Source organism: Pelophylax lessonae, assembly GCF_965119305.1.
Source record: "Pelophylax lessonae genome assembly, chromosome: 3".
Taxonomy (NCBI): domain Eukaryota; kingdom Metazoa; phylum Chordata; class Amphibia; order Anura; family Ranidae; genus Pelophylax; species Pelophylax lessonae.
The window spans coordinates 397,355,476-397,377,377 of NC_138770.1; the positions used below are offsets into that span (position 1 = coordinate 397,355,476).

Sequence of the window (21,902 nt, forward strand, 5' to 3'; positions counted from 1 at the left end):
ACAAACAGAGCGTTCTTTTGGTGGTATTTGATCACCTGTGCCTTTTTTTTTTTTTTTTTTTTTTCTTTTTTTTATCATGCTCTAAACAAAAAGAGAGTGTCAATTTTGCAAAAATAACAATATTTTTCACATTTTTTATATGAAATTCCCCAAAAAAATGTAAAAAAATTTTTTTTTAAATTTTAGGCCAATTTGTTTTATGCTACATATGTTTGGTAAAAAAAAATCGCAAAAAGCATATTTTGATTGGTTTGCGCAAGAGTTATTGCGTTTACTAACAAAGGGAAAGATTTTTGTATTTTTTTTTTTTTTTTAACGAATAATGGCGGCGATCTGCAGTTTTTTTTTTTTTTTTTTTTTTTTTTGCGGCACTGCGGCAGACAGTTTGGACCCTTGACTGAAATTTTTGACACTTTTGGGGGTACCAGTGACATTACTACAGTAATCAGTACATATGCAATGTTACTGTAAAATGACACTGGCAGAGAGAGGGTTAACTTTTTTTGAGAGGGAGTGGTTAGTGTGTCCCTAGGGGTGTGATTCTAACTGTGATTGGCTGTGGCTTGAGGTGTAAGAACAGAGATCAACGGTCCTACATAGTAGAACCGTATGATCACTATTCTTACACAGGGGAGAATAACAGGCGGCTTGTTTACATTAGCCATCTGCCTTTCTCCCGGTGTAACGGACGATCGCCACATCGGCTCCACAGGGCACACGCACGGGGGGGCTCCGTGACCAAGCGGGAGCGTGCATCCGGCGACGCGCGCTCGCTCCCCAGAGCCTCACAGGCTAGTGACGTACCGATACGTCACTTTGCCTGTGAGGGGCTGACCGCCGCAGTATATGTACTTGCGGCGGTCGGCAAGTGGTTGGCAAGTGGTTAAGAAACATTTCTTTTTTTAATGTTGCTTGCAAGTCTTCTTGTGTAAAAATAAAATCTGGTCTTTGGCAGCCAAAGTACTTCGCTTGGTATTTATGGCTAAAATCTATACAGATGTATCTCTAAAATTTAGACTATCATCAAAAATTTTAATTTTGATTTTTGCTTTACAGCCAGTGAAAACCCAAAATTCAGTATCTCAGAAGATTAGAATATTGTGAAAAAGTTAAATATTGTAGACTCATGGTGTCACATTCTAATCAGCTTATTAACGTTAAACACCTGCAAAGGTTTTGTGAGCCTTTTAAATGGTCTCTCAGACTGGTTCAGTAGTTTACACAATTATAGGGGGAAGACTGCTGACTTGACAGTTGTCCAGAAGACAGTCATTGACACCCTCCACAAGGAAGGTAAGCAACAAAAGGTCATTGCTAAAGAAGCTGGCTGCTCACAGTGCTGTTTCCAACCATATTAATGGAAAGTTGAGTGGAAGGAAAAAGTGTGGTAGAAAAAGGTGCACAAGCAACAGGGATAACCACAGCCTTAAGGGCATTGGGATGCAAAGGCCATTCAAGAATTTGGTGATGATTCACAGGGAGTGGACTACGGCTAGTGTCAGTGCTTCAAGAGCCACCACACAGATGTATCCAGGACATGGGCTACAGCTGTCACATTCTTTGTGTCAAGCCACTCCTGAATCGCAGACAATGTCAGAAGCATCTTACCTGAGCTAAGAAGAAAAAGGACTCGACTGTTGCTCAATGGTCCAAAGTCCTCTCGGATGAAAGTACATTTTGCATTTCATTTAGAAATCAAGGTCCCAGAGTCTGGAGGAAGATTGGAGAGGCACAGAAGGTCCAGTCTGAAGTTTCCACAGCCAATAATGATTTGGGGAGCCATGTGATCTGCTGGTGATGGTTCACTGTGTTTTATCAAGGCCAAAGTCAGCGCAGCCCTCTACCAAGAAATTCTAGAGCGCTTCATGCTTCCCTCTGCTTACCAGCTTTATGGAGATGCTGATTTCATTTTCCAGCATGACTTGGCACCTGCCCACACTGCCAAAAGTACCAATACCTGGTTTATTTATCATGGTAACACTGTGCTTGATTGGCCAGGAAACTCGTGTGACCTAAACCCCATAGATAATCTGTGGGATATTGTCAAAAGGAAGATGAGACACCAGACCCAACAATGCAGATGAGCTGAAGGCTGCTATCAAAGCAACTTGAGCTTGCATTACACCTCAGGAGTGCCACAGACCGATCGCCTCCATGCCGTGCCGCATTGATGCAGTAATTCATGCAAAAGGGACCCCGACCAAATATTTAGTTCATACTATACTGTACATGGACATACTTTTCAGTAAGCCAACATTTCTGTTTAAAAAATCTGGAGCTTGGTGGAACCACCTCTGGCTCAGGCCTTCTTCCTGCTCACCACTATCACTTGTAAACACAGAACTCTGACTTCTTTGTTTACAAGTGATAGCTTTACTTCCAATGGCTCCCACAGATCTGATTTCCTAGGTGGCTCCCACTAAGTGCAGGATAGGGACAAGGGAGATGCAGGTGCCTGGGGTGTAGTGCGGATGCTGACACCCCATGGTATAATCTCCCTGCAAGTGAGAGACAGAGCTACTGGCAGTGTGCAGGGAGGTACTAGAAAAGAAGAGGAGTGAAAGTTAGATGTGGATGGGGGATGCAAAGGCAAGCCGCTGTGGAAGAAGGCTAAAATCTGCATTCTGTGTAGTGCACCCCTGAATTCTGCACTATATACGTAGTGCACCCCCAACTCTGCTTGTAGCGCAACTCCTGACCCTGCACTGTGTGTAAGCCCCACTGAACTCTGCACCCTGTACTTACTATGTACTGTACTATGCACTGCTGGTATTTAACAACCCTTTAAGACCCTCCCACAGTTAGTTATATTTTACCACACCCACTATTTGATGCAGTTTGGAGGGTGTGAGTGTGTGTAGGTGGGGAAAGATAGGTTTGGGCGGGTCGTTAAGTTCCTTCACCTATTTTATGTGAAAAAAAGCTGTGTGTGAGTGTATGTGTGTGTGTCTATATTATACACACTTGGCTACAGTTAAATTCCTTTTAATCTATAGCCCTGAAGCCTCCTGGTTGCTTTTTTAATTCGTAGGAAATTATTGGCTTTTTGGGTTTTTCCTTTCTGTTGATGCATTGAGACCTAGTTGAATAGGTAGGTTTAGTATGTGCAGTGATTCTACCTAAGGGCCCATTCACACCACATGCGTTGAGCTACCCTGAGCAGCCTTTCCCCGTGTAGCCCCAATGTATAGACAAGATGTTTTGCCTTGTTAAGATTAGGTCAGTTAACACCACTGCAAGAAGGTATGACATGCAGTACAGTGCATATCAGCGACTACTTTCTAATAAAACCACTGGTGTGAACAGACCCTTATAAAGGTTTACATAGCTTAGTGCAAGTGCATTATTCGTAATGTCAAACTAGATTAAAAATAAATATTACAAGAGGAGTTCTCTAGTTTTATTTTTATATGGTTTGACCATATGTACAGAGTTTTCTCCTATCACCTGCCACGACGGCAACACTTGAGAGATGAGGCTCAACCCTACAGCAAACACAATCAGTTCACAGCTGGTTAAAAGGCCCCACCCTTCCCCTTGTCCCTCAGTATTGATTGTGTTTCTCCCACAGTGAAACTTTTTTTTTTTTTTTCTCCCCTCTGACCAGAAGACCTAGAGAGTTGGATGGTACCCCTGCGTGGCAGGTTTTAGGAATGCCAATGAGGGCTGCACTAACCTGCATGCCTCAAGCTTCAGCACAGTGGTGTTTCCCCGCCTTTGTACTCTGCTTAGCAGTTCGGGTCTTCCCCTGTATGCAGTGGGTGTCATGTGGCAAGGGCTGGCCGAACGTATTAAGCAACTAAGGGGAAGACTCCGTGCACTCCAAGCCTCGTTCTGAAACCAAAACTTCCAGTCCGATTGGAAGAGGTGGAGCGCGCACAGTGCAACCCAGAAGAGGGAATAGGGCGCAGAGGAGACACCGGACCCGCGCGACGGTGGGAACGTGACGGGCTCTTTAGCTACCAAGAGCCAGCGAGCTGCAAGGAGTGCAAAGCTTGTCTGGATCCACCTCATGAAGGATGTAAAGACAGCACAGGTGGATACCCCCATTACTTTTGGGTAATAGCAGAGTCAGGCTTTACACCCTGGTAGACCCCATGCTCTCCCCTCCTGGGGGGGGTTCCTGTGGCAAAGTAAAAGGGGGGCAGGAAAAGTGACAGTTACTTGTTTTCCTCTTCTCTTGCAGAATCCCCAAGTGAAACCCAGGAGGCCTCTGACAAACCACCCCCTACATCCGCTAGCACTGGCTCCTCTAATAAATGTGGTAAATGTGGGGAAAGATTGTCCAAATCTCACACTAAGCCATTTTGTTATAGGTGTATTAATAAATTGGCTGGTAAAGAGGCTCAGGGTTAATGAAGGATCTCCTTAAGTCTGTTAAGGAGTTTGCCACCATCTAGTCCTTTCGCACCTCTGTTGCTTCACCCCAGGTAGCAGACCCAGAGGAGTTAACCCCTAAGGAGGGCCCTTCTTCTCAGGAGAACTTACTTTCCAAGACAGGGCTGAGTGCTTTTCTGAATGAGTGCAAATGAATCAGCGCTGCCTTGAAATAGCTTATAAAGTGTTTTTAAAAAATCTATTAAGAGGATGTGTCAGTATTTGCATATTGACACCCTAAAAAGCGCTTATAATAGATAAAATCAATATACATAAATTATAAAGTGCTCAACCGTGCTGTGTCTAGCAATCATATAGTTTCCATATAATGTTTAATCAATCTAAATAAATAATTGTGCTAAATATATTCATAAATTATGTAAATTAAACAATTTATGTAAATTAAAAAATCTGTGAATAAATAAATAAAAAGTGACAAGTGCCAACTTGACTTTTTTCAAATATCTTCCTTCATCTGCTCAATAGTCCTTGTGCAATACAGGTCATATGAATCATAAAGTGACCGGTGTCCAATGTGCAATTCTGTTCCACTCGTGATCTCACTGTGATCAGTGTTCCACACCGTGCTCCCCTCTCTCCTCCCTACTTACCAAAGGTAGGCAGGGTTCAAGCCTTTAAAATATCCACAGGGGTAATCTTGCACCTCCTTCCAGGGGTACGGGACACTCCCAACTATTTAATCTTATACTCCAGGGTAATCTCCTCCACATCTCCTTGTTATCACCATCATATAAAAGAACATGCTTCCATAGTGTAGTAAGTTAAAACTAAGCTTTTTATTAAATAGCAAATAAAACACTCACAAACTTCTCCAAGTGTTAAAAGCAATGTTTCCTGGCAGAATGTACGCCGTAGCCAGCATGTGCTCCAACCGCAGGAAAAGGAAATGACGTCAGAGGTATGACAGGAAGCTTTACCGGTTTTGCCCCTCCTACAGAGCGTCTTCTGAAGCTTTTCTGCCTTGTTCTCAGACTTGCCAGGGAGGAGGAAAATACTTGGGAGAGGCAGAAAGTCAGGCAAAATCTGAGCCCAGCTCTGGGGAAGAGGTTGATCTGGATCCAGATAGTTAGGTAGAGGAGACCAAGTTAAACAGACATCTGCTTGGTCTGGAGGACTTAAAGGGACTCCTTCAAGCTATCTATTCCACTGAAGAGATCCCTGAACCTCCAAAGGAGACCTCAGTACAGGATGAGATGTATAGGGGGTTGGTTAAAAACCAATCCAAAGTATTCCCTGTACACCAGTCCTTGAAGGATAATTTTTCTTTTTTATATATCAAGAAGAACTTTATTAAACTTTGAACAACACAGTAACAGAGTCCAGGGCAGGCACGCCCCGCATCGTATACAAGCAATACAAATGTCAGAAACATCCTGCAACCAATCAGCAATTGAATACATTACAAAAGTATCTCAATACCTCCCCTCCCCCCCCCCCCCCAAGTACACCGCTAGTCAGCGTCCCACATCATCAATATACATTAACCTTCACCCCCCCACACTGGTCGACAGTGTAAGCCACAACCAAAACAGTTCATTGCATTCACATCCCATCCGCCAGCATCCTGTCCAGCACCAGATCCACCAGCGCCAGACCAGGCACTGCCAGCCAGGGAGCCCACAGCTTTTCAAACTTGCCTGGGCTACCTCTGTGCTGGTAAATGTACTTCTCCAATCTAAGCATCTCCCCCATCTGAGCAATCCATTCCTTGGTAGTAGGGGGACTTGGAGAGATCCAGTGCCTCAAGATCAACTTCCGGGCTTGGAACAAAGCCCGCAAAATGGCCTGTTAAGTGACTTCAGGGACCTGGATCTCTCCCAAGATACCCAGCAAACACAATTTAGGATCTTCTGACAACGTGGTTCCAAATACACTCGACAAGGTGCGGAGCACCTCCCTCCAGTATGTGTGAAGTCTTGGGCATCGCCACAAAAGGTGTATCAAATCCTGATGGTCCCTCAAGCATCTGGTACAGAGAGAGGAGTCACGTCTGCCCATCCTGTGCAGTCGTGCAGGAGTATAATGAACCCTGTAAAGTATGTACAGTTGAGACAACCTCTGTGCCACATTCAGAGAACTCATCTGTACAGCCTGAAGGGCCTCCTCCCATTGCTCTTCCTCAAAAGAGCCAACATCCTGTTCCCAGGATATAACCATGTGCAGGGGGTGCTGTTCTAAAAATAAGCCCAATAATGAGTAACAATGTGATATAAACCCTTTGAGGAAGTCTACCTCAGACATAAAGTGAAATACAGATGTAGGGGACTGAACCCATGAGTCCACCCCCACCTGAGCCCTGACTGCATGCCTGAATTGCAGATAGTAACATTTCATAGAGACAGGCAGATGAAACGACTGCCGCAGGTCGTCAAAGGACCGGAGGACACCATTACGGAAAACATGCCTCAAGAGGGTAACGCCATGCGACTCCCATCCGGCCCCGTGGGGCACCTTGGCCAATTCGGAATATATAGCATTGTCCCAAATCGGGCTAAAACTAGTAAAGCCCACCACCTGCTGAAGCTGATGGGCTTTATTCCAGGATTTCTGAACGAGAGCGTATGTGGAAAAGAGCTTTTTAGACTTACTGAATCTTTGGAATTCCAAAAGAGCCACCACCCTGCCCGGACCCACAGTGTGGGACATAAGAAGGGCGGGGACTCCCACATCCCATGGACCGGCAATATGCTTCAATTGGGAAGCCAGGTAGTACAACCAAGGATTCGGGAGTGCCAGACCCCCAAAGTCCTTCGGACGGTGGAGGTGTTCCAGCTTAATCCTAGGATTCTTAGACATCCAGCCAAAGGAGAGATCTGAAAATGGAGTTAACAATGCGAAACAATCTGAGGTATAACTACCGGAGAGTTATGAAGAACATAGAGCAATTGCGGCATAAGGATCATTTTGATAAGGTTGGCCCGGCCCGACAAGGACAAGCGGAGCCGGGACCAAACCTTGACCTTATCCTGGAATCTAGCCAACAGGGGGGTCACATTAAGGCCAACAAAATCCAGAATTTTAGGTGTGATCTGTATGCCCAAGTACCGGAACTCACCCGACACGGGAATACCCGTATCCGGCAAAGACCGGCCGCCAGGTCTCTCATCTACAAACATCAGTGAGGATTTGGTCCAGTTAATGAGAAGACGGGAGTAGGAACCAAAGTCTTTAATAACAGACATCGCCTCCACCAAGGACTGAGACGTGTCCCCCAGCAAAAGCATGGTATCATCTGCATAGAGCATAATCTTTTCCTCCGCTGTGCCATATTTAAATCCCACAATCTGCTGGTTAGATCTAATAAGGGCAGCCAGGGGCTCTATAACAAGAGCGAATAGTAACAGGGACAAAGGGCAGCCCTGCCAATTCCCCAGATGAAGCGAGAATGAGGCCAAGAAGGACGGATGGCTGATGTAAACACAGCCGTCTGTTCTTCTCCCTGAAGTGATCTCAGAGGCTATGTGATCCTGCTAAATAGGATTGCATGTCTCTGTGATGATCTCACAAGCCATGCCCATCCACAGTTAGAATCACTCCTCTAGGCTTACATTTAACCCCTTGATCACTAATAGTATTAACCCCTTCCCTGCCAATGGCATTATTACTGATTAATATAGTAATGTCACTGGTCCCCCCAAAAGTGTCAAAAATGTCAGTTAGGGATCTGATCTGTCCGCAGGAATGTCGCAGTCCTGCAAAAAAATAGCAGATCGCCGCCATTACTAGTACAAAAATAAAAATAAAATGACATCTTTCGTAGTTAGACGCAATAACTTTTGCGCAAACCAATCAAAATACGCTTATTGGGTTTTTTTTTTTTTTTTTTTTTTTTTAAAAAACCTTTTTTTAGTGCAACTTTAAGATTTCAGCAAAGGATAATTCCTATCTAAAGCCAATATCAGCAAGTATTTATTATAATATAAAAATATAAAGGGTTGTTTGGAGAAGGTTTATTCATAGTTAGGGGGTACATGTCAAGAGGCACTTAAAATTTGGTGACTACATTAGTGGGTTAACACGCATACAATGAAAACACTGTTGAATGGCAATGGTTAGTCTTTGGATAAATGCTTTGAAAAGCTTTTTTTGCAACTGGAAAAATGTTCTTGATAGAACAGTGTAATTTTAATTTGTCACCTTGGAAACATGCTGCTAAGTTAAAAGCTGGTCTCCCACGCTCAGCAGTTAACAGCTTTTCACTTTGTCGAGGCTGATAATTCATCGCTATGGAGTACATCTATTGTATACCTGACGTTTGATGAATTTCAAGTCCTAGGGACACCTTTTTCTATTGTCGATTGGTAGGAGAATGGCAGCGTTGAGCTGCAGAACAAACTGGTCAAGCTGTTTTATATCTCCCCGTTGTGCTTTTATATTTAACTAGTACATTTCCTGTAAAAGAACTTCAGCGTAGATTTGTATTCAATTATATTATTGTAGTAGCTCTTGTGTTTGTTTCTTTTGAGATATTCATTGATGAGCTCTGGATACCACCACAAAATCATCTGAACCTATGCAAAGGTTTAACCTAATAAAGGCCTATTTCTGACACATGTTGTTGTTTACAAGTTAAAATCAGAATTTTTTGCTAGAAAATCACTTGGAATCCTCAAACTATATATATATATATATATATATATATATATATATATATATATATATATATATATATATATATATATACACAGTGGGTACGGAAAGTATTCAGACCCCCTTAAATGTTTCACTCTTTGTTATATTGCAGCCATTTGCTAAAATCATTTAAGTTCATTCTTCTCCCTCATGAATGTACACATAGCACCCCATACTGACAGAAAAACACAGAATTGTTGACATTGTTGCAGATTTATTAAAAAAGAAAAACTGAAATATCACATGGTCCTAAGTATTCAGACCCTTTGCTGTGACACTTATATATTTAACTCAGGTGCTTTCCATTTCTTCTGATCATCCTTGAGATGGTTCTACACCTTCATTTGAGTCCAGCTGTGTTTGATTATACTGATTGGACTTGATTAGGAAAGCCACACACCTGTCTATATAAGACCTTCCAGATCACAATGCATGTCAGAGCAAATGAGAATCATGAGGTCAAAGGAACTGCCTGAAGAGCTCAGAGACAGAATTGTGGCAAGGCACAGATCTGGCCAAGGTTACAAAAAAGATTTCTGCTGCACTTAAGGTTCCTAAGAGCACAGTGGCCTCCATAATCCTCAAATGGAAGACGTTTGGGACGACCAGAACCCTTCCTAGAGCTGGCCGTCCGGCCAAACTGAGCTATCGGGGGAGAAGAGCCTTGGTGAGAGAGGTAAAGAAGAACCCAAAGATCACTGTGGCTGAGCTCCAGAGATGCAGTCAGGAGATGGGAGAAAGTTGTAGAAAGTCAACCATCACTGCAGCCCTCCACCAGTCGGGGCTTTATGGCAGAGTGGCCCGACGGAAGCCTCTCCTCAGTGTAAGACACATGAAAGCCCGCATGGAGTTTGCTAAAAAACACCTGAAGGACTCCAAGATGGTGAGAAATAAGATTCTCTGGTCTGATGAGACCAAAATAGAACTTTTTGGCCTTAATTCTAAGCGGTATGTGTGGAGAAAAACAGGCACTGCTCATCACCTGTCCAATACAGTCCCAACAGTGAAGCATGGTGGTGGCAGCATCATGCTGTGGGGGTGTTTTTCAGCTGCAGGGACAGGACGACTGGTTGCAATCGAGGGAAAGATGAATGCGGCCAAGTACAGGGATATCCTGGACAAAAACCTTCTCCAGAGTGCTCTGGACCTCAGACTGGGCCGAAGGTTTACCTTCCAACAAGACAATGACCCTAAGCACACAGCTAAAATAACGAAGGAGTGGCTTCACAACAACTCCGTGACTGTTCTTGAATGGCCCAGCCAGAGCCCTGACTTAAACCCAATTGAGCATCTCTGGAGAGACCTAAAAATGGCTGTCCAACAACGTTTACCATCCAACCTGACAGAACTGGAGAGGATCTGCAAGGAGGAATGGCAGAGGATCCCCAAATCCAGGTGTGAAAGACTTGTTGCATCTTTCCCAAAAAGACTCCTGGCTGTATTAGATCAAAAGGGGGCTTCTACTAAATACTGAGCAAAGGGTCTGAATACTTAGGACCATGTGATATTTCAGTTTTTCTTTTTTAATAAATCTGCAACAATGTCAACAATTCTGTGTTTTTCTGTCAGTATGGGGTGCTATGTGTACATTCATGAGGAAGAAGAATGAACTTAAATGATTTTAGCAAATGGCTGCAATATAACAAAGAGTGAAACATTTAAGGGGGTCTGAATACTTTCCGTACCCACTGTATATATATATATATATATATATATATATATATATATATATATATATTAGGGATGCACCGAAATTTCGGCCACCGAAATTTTCGGCCGAAAATGGGCCTATCCCATTTCGGCCGAAAATGGGTTAAAATGCCGAAATTAATGGCCGCAGCGCAGGTTTGAAAAGTCCCTGATTCTCCCGTCCGTAGGATAGGAGAATCAGTCTGTTCAATTAGGTGCCGTGGCTGCAGCAGAGCGCAGCGTCTGTGACACCTCGTCCATCACACAGCAGCGAGCAGTACTCACCCCTCCCAGACACGGACAGGAGAGGAGAAAGACACACACAGCTCATCCTCCTCCCCCTCCCACCCCAGTTTTTCTGTCTGCCCGGGGCCGCCCACTCTCCTATCTCGGCGTATGTGCAGGACAGAGAGGGAGATGTGGGCAGGAAATATGCAGAACAGCAAGCAGCTACGTACACGCTCCAAGCCTCATGAATGAAATCTGAGCCATCCTTTTTTTTTTTTTTTTTCTCTAGCAAAGCGTCCACATGACAACCAGTGAAACTAAGTTGTTAAAACTCTTGGGCTATCTTGACCAGTATCTGCCAAAAGCTCCCTGTCTTTGAACTGAAAAGAAGCAGTGCAGAAATGGCAGTAACAAACACCAAATTATTCCAAACACAGTTCAATTACTTTGCTGTTTGTAATTAAGTTTATTCTAATGTTTGAAATAATGTCAGTTTTTAAGACATGTACTTTATTTGAAGGTTACCCTGAAGCAGCAAATTTACTTTTTTACTTTGTATGTATACATAATGTTTCATTTAAGTTTATGCAATTCTGTGTTCTATAGGAACATAAAAATAAATCTTGCATAAAAAAAAAAAAAAAAAAAAAAAATTAACCCCTTTTGTACTGCATTAGTGTAACCAGTATCAGTGCAACCAGTGTTAATTAACACTGATACTGGTTGCACTAATGCAGCACAAAGGGGTTAATTAACTGCCACTGGTCGGTCACTAATGCATCAGTGACCATAAGTGGCAATACATTAACCCCCTCATGCTGCATAATACAAATACCTTTGGTAATTAAATTAACCTCTTGCCAACCCATCACAGTACATATACTGTGACAGGGTGGCAGCGACAGGTGTACGTCGCTGCCTGTTTTTTGTGTATGCCCTGTTCTATCTAATTTAAAATTATTTGGGGGAAAAAGTCATTTTCGGTTTCGGTTTTCGGCCAAGGGCATCCTGCATTTTCGGTTTCGGCCCAGAATTTTCATTTCGGTGCATCCCTAATATATATATCTCTTAACAAAGAGTCTGGAGAATAAAATGGCGGCCATTGCATTATTTTTTATCACCCGGTATTTGTAATGGTAAAGGATGGTGGCGCTACTTCTGATGTAGGTTAATCTATAAAGATGTCTATAGTTCTATACTAGTGCAAAATACTGTTTCTTGTATGATTGGATGTAGATATATAAATAAATATCGAATATTAAAGTGCTGGTGATCTTCTGGTGCAATGTTTTTAACAGATTTGAAAAAAATCTCTTAATAAATACAGTAAAATACAATATATGAGAAACATAAAGTGACAAGTGCTATGTGCAGTATATAGTTTAAGCAGATATAATAAAAAATTTGTGAATATCAAAAGCAATAGTGATAGTGCAATGCATCCAAAAAACGAGGAAATCTCTTAATAAATACCATATAAAATATAAAGTGCTTTGGTGCTACGTGCAACAAATACAAACCAGATATAGTAAGTAAATTGTGAATGGTCAAAAAACAAATGTTGATAAATCAATAAATTGTTTGTCCAATCGCAATCAGAGTTCTACTGCTGTATGCTGAAAAATGTAATCAGCCAGGTTACTCTTACAAAGTGCTTTTCGTGTCAAAACAGTCTAGGACAAATAAGTGATCCAAACTCATGATCTGTTTGATACTTATGATATGCCCAAATGCATAGAAAGCATAAGAAGCTTAAAACGAGGTGTGTGAGACGATGGTGCTGTGTATATACTCTTACTTTGCTGTGCTCAGTGCGGTATTTCCGTGCCCCTAGTGAAATTGCACTCACCGCAATGCTATCCCCTGTGATGGGGTAGCAGACTTTGCACAGCAATATGGGTGATCCTGTTAATCCTGCGGCTATCCCTCTGAGTACTTTCAGCGGTCTATGTATCCTGGTCCTGGTATAAATGGATGCCTCCACCATATACTGGAGCCTGAGATGGTATTCCTGGGGTCCCTCAGATAGTGCCCCAAATAAAGAAAAGTAGGCCGACCATTGTGTAGTATATTAGTAAAGACTCCAGACCCCTCCACTGCACTTCAAGTATTCAAAATGCTGAAACCGGCATTTTTGAGTACTGAAATAATTTTTTAAATCGGCGCCATTGGCAGCCGAGTAAACCGGAAGTGACGTTGTGACCCGATCGAAGCTGAATCCGGCTTAGTTTGGGACTCCAACCAGCCGGTGGACGTGGCGGCTGGTTGCTCGGGTCTCCTGGTGGGACAGGAGACTTGGGCAGAGCCATGGAAGGCAACGGTAGGGAGTGATGTTCCCTCCTGCTCGCTGGGATAGTGGCAGAGTGGCTGTTATCTTCTGAAAGCCAACCGCCGGCTCTAAAAAATGTTACTGGGTTAATGGATGCAGCTGCAGGCACCATCCCAGTACGACCTCTGCAAGCCGACGTACTGCTACGTCGGTTTGCGGGAAGTGGTTAATATGCACATGCTTATTCAAAGGGCTATTCCTCAGTTTATGAAAAGTAAAACGAACATGAATATATGCATGCTGAAATTATTTTGTACTGACTGAGCCTTTTGCTTCTCCCCTTGTACTCTCGCAGTATCTGTCCTGCTGTAAATTGGCAGCATAATACTGAAACCTGACCAGGGACTACCAAAGACAAGACTTGGACAGAATCATAGTAATCCCCATGTTATAATAAAGAATATTAAATAAAAATAAAAAAAAGTCTAAGTAAAGCCAAAGGCAGGTTTTTTTTTTTTTTTTTATGTTTTGGAGGGATTAGAGCACCTGTCAGTTTTTATTGCCTCTCTATTCGTCCTGTTTACCATTATCCTTGAAAGGAAAGGTAAAAGAAAATCCCACATTTTTGGTTCTCCCCAGAAAAGTAATAGGGGGAAAATCTTCCAATGGGGGCATTAGTTCTGGTGACCCGGAGGTCCACAAGGAATTTGAAGGGATTTCCCCTCACTTCCTGTTTTGGCTGTGGGACAGGAAGTGAAGATGGCGAAAAAAAAAAATCTGATGGGTTATAACCCTCCCTTTCTCTATCCAAAATAGAAAAAAAAAAGTTTTGCCTATAGTTCTACTTTAAATGTGTCTGTCGTGCTGCAGTGTATTCCGAATTAGAATAATTTTCTCACATGGCATATCAGCGAGATTTGAGAAATCCCCCCCGCAAAGACCATACTAGAACACCTTTGGTGAGAGAGTCAACATTATGACTTTAAGTCACATCTAAAATTACATTTTTTAGTGATGGAAATTTGTCTGACCAACGATTGACAACTGTTGCAGGGAAACCGGTTTGTATTTTTTTTTTTTTTTAGAACTCTTAGGCAGGCCATAGACGGTGCGTGGTTGCAGGAAAGAAATTTGCATGATTCCCCCATCAACAGACAGTGCTGACAGGGGAATTGCTCCTGCCGAACCATTGTCTGTACTGATTACTGCTAGCGGCTATAGTAGTAGCTGCTAGCAATAATTGCAAGTGAACCCGGCAAGCTGGTTGTACCTAAGTTGATTGATCTTTCAACTTGGTATATTCAGCCTGTCCACACACAGTTCAAATCTCGATCTTGGCCCATTCCTGCTGAACCTGCCGACATTCGAACTGTCTATGGCTGGCCTTAGGGCTCGTTAACATGTCTTTACCACTGGCAATAATGCTCAATGCCTCTGTCCCTACCTGGCACTGTCAGCACTGCTGGCTGGCTGATGCTTTTTCCTGCACACAGAAGCAAAAGGTGTTGGCTCACAGCGGCTGTATACAAACAGGAAGTGGCTGGAGCTGCTCTGTCCTAGTTCTCTATAATTTTCTACCTCTATTATCTCTCCAGTGGCAGGCTAATACTTTATAAATGCTTCAAAAACACACCGTAAATGCTAGTGGTGCACCGAAATTTCGGCAACCAAAATTTTTGTCCGAAAATGGGCTTATTCCATTTTGGCCGAAAATGGGTTAAATATGCCGATATGAAAGATGGCCGCCGCGGGCGCAGCGCAGGTTTCAAAAGACCCGCCTCTGGCCGGTGGCCCGTCTCCCGGTGATGTCACTACTACGATGTGCATGAATGAACTAACACATCGGGCGGGTGAGCGGCCGCTAATGGCTGTAACTAAGTGAGCGCTTCACTTCCCTATCAGGCGGGTATCTCCTCTGACAGGGAAGTGAAGGGCTCACATAGTTATAGCTATTAGCGGCCGCTCGCCCGCCCGGTGTGTTCATTCATGCACATCGTAGTAGTAGTGACATCACAGGGAGGCGGGTCTTTTGAAAGGAAGGACACCGGAGGAGCCGAGAGTAAGGAGATTGCATCCTTGGGATGGGGAGGGACGCTGAGGCGGGGGGGGGATGCTGAGGCTGTGGAGGGGGAAGCTGAGGCGAGCTTACCAATGGTATTTGTATTATGCAGCATGAGGGGGTTAATGTATTGTCACTGCTGGTCATTGATGCATTTGTGACCGACCAGTGGCAGTTAATTAACCCCTTTGTGCTGCATTAGTGCAACCAGTATCAGTGCAACCAGTGTTAATTAACACTGATACTGGTTGCACTAATGCAGCACAAAGGGGTTAATTAACTGCCACTGGTCGGTCACTAATGCATCAGTGACCAGCAGTGGCAATACATTAACCCCCTCATGCTGCATAATACAAATACCATTGGTAATTAAATTAACCACTTGCCAACCCGTCACAGTACATATACTGTGACAGGGTGGCAGCTACAGGTGTATGTCGCTGCCTGTTTTTGGTCTATGCCTCTGTTCTATCTATTTTAAAATCATTTGGGGGAAAAAAGTAATTTTTGGTTTCGGTTTTCGGCCAAGGGCATCCTGCATTTTCGGTTTCGGCCCAGAATTTTCATTTCGGTGCATCCCTAGTAAATGCTATTGGTGCTGTTAAGTTGCGATTACAGAGCATTACCATTTAAAGGGGTTCAGGGTGGCTTACAAGCGTCGATGCCTCATGAAAGAAACACACTGCTTAACGTTTAACACAACGCTACTGCTCCTGTGTGAACAGCACTGTGTGGTACCATTGTATTATTCATGGCAGGCATTGAAGGGTAGATATGAGGCTTTAAAAATGCTGACTAAATGCTGCATAAACTGTATTAATGCACACATGAATGAGCCCTTAATCATTACTTTTTATAGGTATGACTTTGATCTATATTCTATTACCTGGAAAATGCCAAGCCTGTGGCCAGCACAAGGCCTTGGTAGATTTCACAAAGTAGCTATTCATATCTATAATCTATACATGCTTTTCAGCTGGCTAATACAGTAAATACATGTTCCCTGGTTTAATGCAATTAAGTAGTATGAAATTCCACATTTTGTTTTCTTTTGAATCCTGGCTATAATAATACAGTGAACTCAAGTGGCTGTCTTTTCACTTGTAATTATCTGCCTCCAGTTAATTAGTCCTTATCATCCACGCTAAAGAATCCTCTTTTTCAGTTCCTTTATTTCTTTTTGGCACACTTGAGCTTTGGCCAACCAGTAAATATTTGCTGATTAATATTCATTTGCATTGTCTTTATACATAGAATAGCCTCTCCCTAGTGTGTTTACCAAGGATATTAGAAGTCACCAAGGAGATCATTCGCCACAAAAATCAGAAATGCCACACGCTGCTTTCGTGCAGAACTACCCCTGTAACTCTTCATTTATGTAAATGGCGCTAGCTCCTATTAAAAATAATTCTACAATAAATTTAATATAGTTATATTCTTATTAAAGTGTTACTAAACCCACAAAAGTAAAATCAGTCTGTATATGTTAAATAGTTATAGTTGTGGTGTGAGGTTGAAAGAAAAGACGACACCAGTCCATCCAGTTCAACTTAGTGTGTTTGTGTCAATAGTACACTGCATATCCCTGTATGTTGTGGTCGTTAAGGTGCCCATCTAATCGTTTTTTAAAACTGTTGCTGCTCCCTGTTGATACCACTGCTTGTGGAAGAGAATTCCACATCCTTACCGCTCTAACAGTATAGAACCCCTTGCGCAGTTTAAGGTTAAATCTTCTAATTTTAGTTAATAGCCGCGTGTCTTTTTTTTTTTTTTTTTAAATTCCCTCTCTCTGAAAAGTTTGTTCCCTAGGCTAGGGTCACCAGTACGGTACTTTTACATTGATATCATATCCCCTCTCAAGTGTCTTTTCTCCAGAGAGAATAAGTTCATTGCTTGTAGTCTTTCCTCATAGCTGAACTTCTCCAGTCCCTTTTTATTAGCTTTTTTACCCTTCTCTGGACTCACTCTGCAGTCCCGGCACATCCTTCCTGAGCACCGGTGCCCAGAACTGGACGGCATACTCAAGATTTAGCCGGACCAGAGTCTTGTAGAGTGGGAGAATTATTTTATCTCTGGAGTGAACCCCCTTTTTAATACATGCCAATATTCTGTTGGCTTTGCTTGCAGCAACTTTGGCATTGCATGCCATTGCTGAGCTTGTCATCTACTAGGAGCCCCAGGTCCTTTTTTATCCTTTATTCCCCCAGCAGTTCACCCCCTAGTGAGTGGAGGGCAGGCTGCATGTGATTAGACACTTTCCAGACAGAAGGTCAGGGGTCATGCAGCCTCATAGGTTAAAGGAGAATGAAAACTCCTCCTCCTACTTTTACCAATGCTTGGCCGCACACTAATAGAAGTCATAAGCTTGCTATATCCCGCTGATGAGAAAAGGTATTTAGCATATATTTAAAAAATATTTGCATTTCCATGTTCTTTGTATTGTGGGAGACCAGATATAGTGAATGCAGGTTCCTGGGTTTAGTAACACTCTTAAATGGTGATTGCAAACAAATACATGTGAACTAAAATATTACAGTGCAATCAGTGAAACAAAAGTCCAATAAAATAAAGTCCCAGCTCTAGCACTACGTGTTCAGTGTGTCCAACAACTTGGAGGCTCACCAGAATCTATTGACCACTTCATTTTTGGGTGACCAGGAACACTTTTCCCCCAAAGGGAGAAGTATGCCCAGTGTGATGTACACCCTTCTTCCTACCAATACAAATGGATTCTGAACTGTTTTATCACTTCCCTCTCCTTTTCCTTAAAGCGGAGTTCCACCCGAAATTTATACTTACCTCCATCTTCTCGCTCCCGGTCACCTGAAAAACAAATGGATAATCGCAATTTTTTTTTTTTTTTTCACTTACCTTTTTCCTCACCTTACTTCCTTCTTCCTCCCCTCGGCGGCCACGGCGATTCGTCACTTCCTGGCTTTTGCAATGATTCCTGGGAGCTGAACGTCATCGCTCCCAGGAATCATTGCGCCTGCACCGGCCTCCGACGTCAGTTCCGGGGCGCGCGCGTCATTCCCTTCTAAACAGCTTCTGGGCATGCCCAGAAGCTGTGGAGGGATGACGCGCGCGACCCGGAAGTGACGTCGGGGCCGGTGCAGTGCATCGTGGGACCGAAGAAGGAGGAAGAGGACCGAAGAGGACGCGGAAGAGGATCGCGCTGGCTTCAAGCTGCCCACACCCGAGATGGCAGCGCTGGAGAAGACAATTTCAAGGTAAGTATTTCTCCTGAAAGGTAAGTGCAACCCGGGACAGATCAGAGGCTAGCCATTGTGGAATGTGCTAGCCCTGACTGTCCCGGGGGTATTTTTATAAAAAAATGTATAACTAGGGTGGAACTCCGCTTTAATCCTTTGGCTCTGAGTGCATATTAAAGACAATTTCTCCATAGTGCAGTATCTTTAACACCAATATCTTGTTGATCTTGTACTCCACTTTTAAACTAAAATATTTCCAAAAAATACTGTGTATAAACCAACCACCAGTCGTGTGTATATTAGCCATGGGCAAATGGTTCGGCCCAAACACCTGATTTTATTTTTATCTATGACCTCAGCGTGTGAACATCCTGCTGAGCGCACAGAAAATTTGAGTGTTCAGGCCGAATTAATGCTCGGCCCGAACCGTTCGACTTTCGCTAATGGTCAATAGGTTAAGGAGCGGGCCAATCTTTGTTTGGGAGTTTTGGTTATATATATATATATATATATATATATATATATATATATATATATATATATATATATATATATATATATATATATATATATATATATATATTATTATTATTATTATTATTATTATTATTATTATTATTATTATTATTATTATTTATTCTCTCGCCACTAAATGTTATTGACCCCCCCCCCCCCATAGGGAGTTATAAATACTTTTAAGAGTAATAGAGCTTTATGCCAGCAATGGAGAGTGTGTGCATGTGTGTGGATATATATATATATATATATAAGGCTCAACAGAAATTATTGGTATATGATGTATATATTTTTATAAAGTTTAAGTATGTAAAGTAGGTCACTCCACCGCTCTTCTCCATTTATCCCATTACTTGACTAAACCCAGATTAGGTCCTCCACCTTCTTTCCATTTGCAGTCAAACTCAAAATAGAAAAAGCACCTCCATAATGTAAATTCTGAAAAATGAGCTTTATTCTATAAATATTACTCACAAGAACATAGAAAAGTATTTCTCCTTTAAAATAAATGTAAAAACAACACTCCCAGGTTTTTACATGCGTGATGATGTCACTGCAGTTTCATCATGTGAAGAAATGTCATTATGTTCACACTAGAAGAGACATGCATGCATGTAAAAACACGGGCATGCTGTGTGTTTTTTTTTTTTTTTTTTTTTTTTTTTTACATTTATTGATTTTAAAAGCTAGTAAAATGCTTTTTCCTAGTTTTAAACCAGTACAGGGTCTGTTTGTGTATGATGGAAGAGGTTTACTTCACACTGGGCATACTTATCTCTTTGGGGAAAAGTGTTCATGACCTACTTAAATTGTGTTCAACATATTCTAATGAGCCTCCAAATTCCTGTAGACCCATTCAACAAGAGCTAGGACTTTTATTTTACTCTACTTTTGTATCACTGATTGCACTTTTTTATTATTTCTATTCACAATTATGTTTTTATATTCACCACTAAAAGTGTAACTAAAGGCAACACACTAGTTCTGGTCAGTGTTAATTTTGGCACTAAATTTCAATTTAGTTTTAGTCTTGGGACTAAAATGACATTTTAGTTTTAGTCCCATTTTAGTCTTCTGCAAGTGTTTTTAGTTTTAGTCGTATTTAGTCGACTAAAACTCCAGTACATTTTAGTCGACTAAAACATCCGTACATTTTAGTCGACTAAAACACCCGTACATTTTAGTCGACTAAAACACCCGTACATTTTAGTCGACTAAAACACCCGTACATTTTAGTCGACTAAAACACCCGTACATTTTAGTCGACTAAAACACCCGTACATTTTAGTCGACTAAAACACCCGTACATTTTAGTCGACTAAAACACCCGTACATTTTAGTCGACTAAAACACCCGTACATTTTAGTCGACTAAAACACCCGTACATTTTAGTCGACTAAAACACCCGTACATTTTAGTCGACTAAAACACCCGTACATTTTAGTCGACTAAAACACCCGTACATTTTAGTCGACTAAAACACCCGTACATTTTAGTCGACTAAAACACCCGTACATTTTAGTCGACTAAAACACCCGTACATTTTAGTCGACTAAAACACCCGTACATTTTAGTCGACTAAAACACCCGTACATTTTAGTCGACTAAAACACCCGTACATTTTAGTCGACTAAAACACCCGTACATTTTAGTCATCTAAATGGTGATGGTCAGGTCAGAGAGGAGGCCTGTAATGCTGCTGCCTGCAGTCAGTGCAGTGAGTGCACACAGTGCTGCTCAGAGTGCTGGATGGGGGTCTCAGGTTTTAGGGTGGTCTCTGGTCTGACTCTGAACTGAAGTTGTTGAACAGGATGGGCTGGGCGGGCCTTAGCGGCCTATATGCACGCACACAGTCCTGGATGGATGCCAGTGGTGACTGGTGAGTGGTCTGAGGGGACTCAGGGAGGCAGTAATAGCTGGCCTGGCTGTTAACTCACAGTGGGTGCTCTGCTCTGGATGTGGTGGTGGCGGGTGCCAGTGCCGTGTGATGAGTCGGGCCTGGCGCATCTGGCTGTATTGCTGCAGTGCTCTGGTGAGGTCAGGTGACTGGTCTCGAGTCGATTCTCTTGTAGTAGTCCACTCCTCACGTCGGACGTCACGGGGCACGCCACGCCAGACGCCACACAGGGGGAGCTCCGTGAAAACCGGAAGTTGGATAAACGTCCCTGCCTCACATTCTCGTTTAGTTTTCGTTCGTTAACGAAAACGGATTTGATTTTCGTCATAGTTGTCGTCATTTGACGAAAATGTGCTATACTTTGCGTCTCGTTTACGTCAGTTGAAAAATGCCGGTGACGACAGCGGTGACGAAAACGTTTTTTTTGACGAAATTAACACTGCTGTAAACTCCATTGGCTGTAATGCCATTGCACATATTACCAACATTAAATATTAGAGAAAAATATACGAAAAGCCTTTTCTTAATTGTTTAGTTTTCAGCAGCTTAGTAGATGCTCCTTAGTTATGTGTATGCGGTGGTGCAATACATGATTAAACTTTAATGTGCTATTATTACATGCTCTGGATGGAATTGTGTTGCCGATATAGAAATGGCCAGCAGAGGAGTGTTCATTTTGATGATGTCAATTTTTTATTTAGTTTTAGTTGTAGTCTTATGACTAAAATGCCAATTTAATTTTAGTTGTATTTTAGTCATCTGAATTGTTTTAATCATATTTTAGTCGACTAAAATTGTGTTAATTTAGTCGACGAAAATGTTTTAGTTGACGAAATTAACACTGGTTCTGGTGACCTGGGCGTACCCAAAGAAATCCTTTAATTTGCAGGGATCTCCTCTCATTTCCTGTTTAGCTATGGGACAGGAATAGAAGGGAAATCCCTGCAATGGGACCCAGATGGCGAAAAAGAAAAATCTGACAGGGATTATAAACTTTTTCCT

At 42.4% G+C, this 21,902-nt stretch overlaps 1 protein-coding gene across 1 annotated transcript in view; it reads left to right on the forward strand.

The window, feature by feature from the left end:
- CDC40 (cell division cycle 40) overlaps nt 1-21,902 on the forward strand; it is a 102,843-nt gene that overhangs the window by 5,466 nt on the left and 75,475 nt on the right. The window lies entirely within an intron of this gene.